At 44.4% G+C, this 6,846-nt stretch overlaps 1 protein-coding gene across 1 annotated transcript in view; it reads left to right on the forward strand.

Annotated features, from left to right (window-relative positions):
• The first annotated feature begins 719 nt into the window (after positions 1–719).
• LOC117678895 (fatty acyl-CoA reductase 1-like) overlaps positions 720–6,846 on the forward strand; it is a 47,128-nt gene continuing 41,001 nt past the window's right edge. Inside the window, exon 1 of the mRNA XM_034440389.3 lies at positions 720–828. The gene's annotated coding sequence lies outside the window, so the exon portion shown is untranslated. The remainder of the gene's footprint in view (positions 829–6,846) is intronic.

Here is a 6,846-nt window from a genome sequence, read left to right on the forward strand (position 1 = left end):
GGGGGCAATATGCTGACATTGTAAACTACTTAGAAAGGGCTGTAAAGCAGTGTGAAGCGGTATATAAGTAAGTGCTACTGTACTTCCCCAAAAATAAAACCTAGCATGATTTTTCAGGATGCTCATAATGTAAGCCCTACCCAAAAAATAAGCCCCAGTTAAGATCGTCAGCCAGACCGATGCATTTAGTACTGTATTTCCCTGAAAATAAGACCTAACCGGGAAAATAAGCTCTAATGCATCTTTTGGAGCAAACAAATAATATAAGACCCAGTCTTATTTGGGGTGGGGGGAAATACACTATTGCTATTATTATAGCTATATTGCTATAGCTGTCTGAAAAATCAGGTTAAGGACAGGTTCTCATAGAGTAGATCTACCTGTGTGTTCGCTGATTACTTGATGACACGTAATCCATCAAGCCACTCTTATTATTTTTTTTTGTAACTTCTTTGATTGTGTTTGTTTCATCAACAGCTAACATTAATCATGCACTGTATTTTTTTCCACGTTGCTTTGAGTTGAATGTCGTAAGTCCCTTGGAGAATGATCTCTACTCTAAGGTTAGGGTCGGAACTCCCTTACTCAATATCCACCCACCTGCTCTAGTTTCATGGGACCATCAATCATTCCATGGCAAGAATGGCGTTAGGCTAATCAACTTAATGAGGAGTGCTAGAGGCGGGGCAGTTTAATTCTCTATTAAGGAATTAGAACAGTATATTAAGCTCCAGCCAGTCGCTGGGAATTCCTCCCTGCTCGAGTCGAGAGAGACTTCTCGGGAGACCATCCAAGGTCCTGAGTTTTCCCTCTGCAATGTTTACATAGGTGAGTGAGTTTGGGGTAGATAAGAAAGCAGAACTTTTCAGGAAAAAATAGCTAGAGGGAAGCTTGGCTGGGAAGCTCTCGACGTGAGTGCGGCCGCGCGGGTGGTTATGGGAGCGACGTGGTGCTCCCATGTAACACCTCTCCTGCGCGAGCTGCACTGGCTCACGGTGGTCTTCTGGGTGTGCTTCAAGGTTTTGGTTACCACCTTTAGAGCGCTCCATGGCTTAGGGCCTGGTTATTTACGGGACCGCCTGCTGCTGCAAACGGCCTCCTACCGGCCGGTATGCTCTCACAGAGAGGGACACCTCCAGGTGCCGTCGGCCAAACAATGTTGGCTGGCAGCCCCCAGGGGGAGAGCCTTCTCTATGAGGGCACCTACTATCTGGAACGAGCTCCCCCCGGAGATACGGAGGATCCCGGATCTACGCACCTTCCGCCGCGCTCTTAACACCTTTTTATTTCACCAGGCTGGTCTGTCCTAACCTTTTCCATTCTTTTTTAAGGTAAATTTTAATTGTAAATTTTAATTTGTTCTTAACCAGGGGTTTTAAATTGGTCTTGGGCTAAATTGATTTAATTCGATTTTACTTCTGCTCTTAATTTTTGTATTCTATGTGTTTTATTCTGTGCCTGTTCACTGCCCTGAGTCCTTTATTTAATACAAATTAAATAAAATGAAAAATGAAAAAAAAAAATGATTGATCCATGGAATCTGCAGAATGGGACAACTTGCCGCAGCTAACTCGCTGTGGCCGACTGATCATGGCCAACTCGCCGCGGGACAATTTAAAAATTCTATTCAATTATTTTTTTTAAAAAAAAATATTTTAATTTTTGCCATTCACATTTCATTCCATCGTTTACTGATTCTATTCCACCGTTTCTTTGATATCGCCATAACGCTTGTCCCGCAGCGAGTCATCCCGGGGGCTGCAGCGAGCTGGCTGTAGGTGAGTAGGCTGCGGCAAATTGTCCTTAACCCCGGAAGCCGAAGGAGGTGATGAAAACCCCAGATGCTCCCTGGTTGCTCTGACCAAATGAGCGACCATGGGAAGGTCTGTAGAGAGTCTCAGTCATCCAGGTCATGGTTGCCCCAAAGGTGCTTTTTTTAGGACTTTGGACCTACTTGTTTTTTCTTTTGAAGACGTTTCACTTCTCATCCAAGAAGCTTCTTCAGCTCCGACAAGATAGTGGGGAATGGAAGGATGATTTTTTTTTTAAAAAAAAGAAAGCTAGCCTAAAGCAGAAAGGAGGGTAGAGCAAGGGGCGTTGGAAGGCTCCGCAATTACCTTCCACCAAAGGTGGAGTGAGGTGGGGGCAGGTGAGATTCACCCATTTCCAGGGAACAGAAAGTTGAGCAGCCAAGTCCTTCTCTCCTCCACTCTTCCCTGGAAGGTGTTGGGTTTTCCGGAGGAGGGAGGTTGTTTCAGTGGTGAAATTCAATTTTTTTTTACTACCTGTTCTATGGGCATGGCTTGGTAGGTGTGGCAATGGAAGGATACTGCAAAATCCCCATTCCCACCCCACTCCTAGGGGAAGGATATTGCAAAATCTCCATTCCCACCTCACTCTGGGACCAGCCAGAGGTGATATTTGCCAGTTCTCCAAACTACTCAAAATTTCCGCTACCAGTTCTCTGAACTACTCAAAATTTCCGCTACCAGTTCTCTGAACTACTCAAAGTTTCCGCTACCGGTTCTCTGAACTACTCAAAATTTCCGCTACCGGTTCTCTGAACTACTCAAAATTTCCGCTACCAATTCTCTGAACTACTCAAAGTTTCCGCTACCGGTTCTCTGAACTACTCAAAATTTCCGCTACCAGTTCTCTGAACTACTCAAAGTTTCCGCTACCGGTTCTCTGAACTACTCAAAATTTCCACTACTGGTTCTCTGAACTACTCAAAATTTCCGCTACCAATTCTCTGAACTACTCAAAGTTTCCGCTACCGGTTCTCTGAACTACTCAAAATTTACCGATTCTCCAGAACCTGCCAGAACCTGCTGGATTTCACCCCTGGGTTTTTTGTTCGCTGCACTCAAGTTGTTGGCTTTTCTCTGGCTCCCTGAACTGCTTTATATATATAAAAAGTCTTTTGATCTAGTTCCAGCTGCTTTAACAGGAAACTCAGTTCATCTCAGGAAACTTCCAACAGTTCTCTGAAATGATTTGGTTGAACCTTCTTCCTCATGCCAACCTAGGAGCATGGAAGTATGCAAATGCGAGTAGATAAATAGGTATCGTTTTGGCAGGAAGTTATTGTGTTCTGTATTTTCATGCTGGCCACATGATGACGGCAATGTCTCTCAGACAACACAGTCTCCCTGTTCTGTCTCCGTCCCACACACGGACCCCCACAGACGGCCCGGAGTTAATAAGCCACATGACAAAATCTTTGAAGATAAAGCTGGCAGCAACCCAGTGGCTAGCTGCCAATTCAGACTTTACTCACACAAAACAAAGATTAGACTCAAGCATTCCGATAAAGCAGGCAAAGTTTCCGCAATACAAAGATTAGTCCAAATGCAGTCCGACAAGGCAGGCAGAAGTCTAGTAACGCAGAGATCATGGATTATTTCTAGTTTTTGCTCGTCACAAACTGAACCGGCCACCATACCCACATTTATACCCTGTGGGATGTGGTCCAGTGACTCAGCTAATCTCTGGCACGCCTTCCCCTCTGCTGCGCATGCTTCTCCCTGCGCCTCTGGCAAGGGTCCAGCCAGCACTTATCTCCTTCATCGCTGTCCACCTGTGGCTGCGGGGACATGCTTGGCTCTGGGCCTTCGGTGTCTTCCAGAGGCATTGCCAGAGAGGAGGGTCCTGGAGAGGGAGGCCTTGCCAACTCCTCTCCCTCACTCTCAGAGTCTGCATCTGTCAATAGCCCTGGCTCAGGCAACGGAGCTGCAACACTCCCTTGGCTGAGTTTCAGAGATGAGCACCTTCCCCTTGAGTTGGTCATGACTGGACAGGGGAAACCTTTAAGCCTTTTTCTTCCCTCCCTCCCTCCCTCCTTTCCTTCCTCCCTATATACGGATGGCTCTCTCACCCTGCAAGCCTTTAGAAAGACAGCTAAGGCTTGACTCTTTCCCCTGGCGCCTGGGCTACGGTTTCCATTCAATGAGTTACTCTGCAAAATATCTTTAATTCTAATTGTCATTTAATTGGCTTAGCTTCTTTTACTGGTTTGCATTGGAAATTGGTTTAGTGACCTTTATATGCCACCCAGAGTCATGCCATGTGAATTGGACGGCCGTATACATGCTATCACTCAATCAATCAATTATTTAATGATGGCATGTTCAAAGAGCTTTTCCTGAGAGTATTAAAGCAGAGTTGCCTAAGTTAGTTGGTTAGTTAGTTAGTTAGATAGATAGTTAATTTATAGGTTGCTCACCTCATATGTATTTAAGACTGTGCCTGGCTATTTGGCACCTGCAGATTCCCTTTGCTTTTCTCGGTACGGATCAGAGGTGGGTTTCAGCAGGTTCTGGAGAACCGGTAGCGGAAATTTTGAGTAGTTTGGAGAACTGGTAGTAAAAATTCTGACTGGCCCCACCCCCATCTATTCTCTACCTCCAGAGTCCCAGCTGATTGGGAGGAAATGGGGATTTTGCAGTAACCTTCCCCTGCCACTCCCACCAAGCCACGCCCAAAGAACCGGTAGTAAAAAAATTTGAACCCACCACTGGTATGGATGGAGAGAGAAAGAGAGAGAGAGAGAGGGAGAGAGAGAGAGAGATGGGGGGGAGAAGGATGATAGATAGACAAACAGACAGACAGACAAGATATAGACCTTACTATATTCTTTACACAAAGAGATGACAGACAGACAGACAGACAGACAAGATGTAGACCTTACTATATCCAAAAGAGAGGAGAGAGAGGGGGAGGGGGAGAGGGAGGGGAGAGAGAGAGAGAGAGAGAGAGAGGAAGAAAGATGATGGATAGACAGACAGACAGACAAGATATAAACGTTACTATATCCTCTACACAAAGGGATGACAGACAGACAGACAGAGATGTAGACTTTACTGTATCCAAAAGAGAGGAGAGAGGGAGGGGGGAGAGAGAGGGAGAGACAGAGGATGATAGATAGACAAACAGACAAGATATAAACCTTTCTATATCCTCTACACCAGTGGTTCTCAACCTTCCTAATGCCGCGACCCTTTAATACAGTTCCTCATGTTGTGATGACCCCCAACTATAAAATTATTCCCAAAACCATTGAAAATATATGTTTTCCCGATGGTCTTAGGTGACCCCTGTGAAAGGGTCATTTGACCCCCCAAAGGGGTCATGATCCACAGGTTGAGAACCACTGCTCTACACAAACAGATGACAGACAGAAGATAGATAGATAGATAGATAGATAGATAGATAGATAGATAGATAGATAGATAGATAGATAGATAGATATAGATAGATAGGAGATAGATAGAGAGATGCATGCTAGATGGATAGATAGATAGATAGATAGATAGATAGATAGATAGATAGAAGATAGATAGAGAGATGCATGCTAGATGGATAGATGGAGAGAGAGAGAGAGAGAGAGAGAGAGAGATGCATGCTAGATGGATAGATAGATAGATAGATAGATAGATAGATAGATAGATAGATAGAAGATAGATGCATGCTAGATAGATAGATGGATAGATGGATAGATGGATAGATGGATAGATGGATAGATGGATGGATAGATAGCTAGATAGATAGATAGATGCATGCGAGAGAGAGAGAGAGAGAGAGACAGAGAGAGAGAGAGAGAGAGAGAGAGAGAGGGAGGGGAGAGAGAGATAGAGAGGGAGAGAGAGAGGAAGAAAGATGATGGATAGACAGACAGACAGACAAGATATAAACTTTACTATATCCTCTACACAAAGGGATGACAGACAGACAGACAGAGATGTAGACTTTACTGTATCCAAAAGAGAGGAGAGAGGGAGGGGGGAGAGAGAGGGAGAGACAGAGGATGATAGATAGACAAACAGACAAGATATAAACCTTTCTATATCCTCTACACCAGTGGTTCTCAACCGTCCTAATGCCGCGACCCTTTAATACAGTTCCTCATGTTGTGATGACCCCCAACTATAAAATTATTCCCAAAACCATTGAAAATATATGTTTTCCTGATGGTCTTAGGTGACCCCTGTGAAAGGGTCATTTGACCCCCCAAAGGGGTCACGATCCACAGGTTGAGAACCACTGCTCTACACAAACAGATGACAGACAGAAGATAGATAGATAGATAGATAGATAGATAGATAGATAGATAGATAGATATAGATAGGAGATAGATAGATGGATAGATAGATAGAGAGAGAGAGAGAGAGATGCATGCTAGATGGATAGATGGAGAGAGAGAGAGAGAGAGAGAGAGAGAGAGAGAGAGAGAGAGAGATGCATGCTAGATGGATAGATAGATAGATAGAAAGAAGATAGATGCATGCTAGATAGATAGATGGATAGATGGATAGATGGATGGATAGATGGATGGATAGATAGATAGATAGATAGATAGATAGATAGATAGATGCATGCGAGAGAGAGAGAGAGAGAGAGAGAGAGGGAGGGGAGAGAGAGATAGAGAGGGAGAGAGAGAGGAAGAAAGATGATGGATAGACAGACAGACAGACAAGATATAAACCTTACTATATCCTCTACACAAAGGGATGACAGACAGACAGACAGAGATGTAGACTTTACTGCATCCAAAAGAGAGGAGAGAGGGAGGGGGGAGAGAGAGGGAGAGAGAGAGGATGATAGATAGACAAACAGACAAGATATAAACCTTTCTATATCCTCTACACCAGTGGTTCTCAACCTTCCTAATGCCGACCCTTTAATACAGTTCCTCATCTTGTGATGACCCCCAACCATAAAATTATTCCCAAAACCAGTGAAAATATATGTTTTCCCGATGGTCTTAGGTGACCCCTGTGAAAGGGTCATTTGACCCCCCAAAGGGGTCACGATCCACAGGTTGAGAACCACTGCTCTACACAAACA

This window comes from Pantherophis guttatus, chromosome 7 (genome assembly GCF_059756535.1).
Source record: "Pantherophis guttatus breed Tessera chromosome 7, ASM5975653v1, whole genome shotgun sequence".
Taxonomy (NCBI): Eukaryota; Metazoa; Chordata; class Lepidosauria; order Squamata; family Colubridae; genus Pantherophis; species Pantherophis guttatus.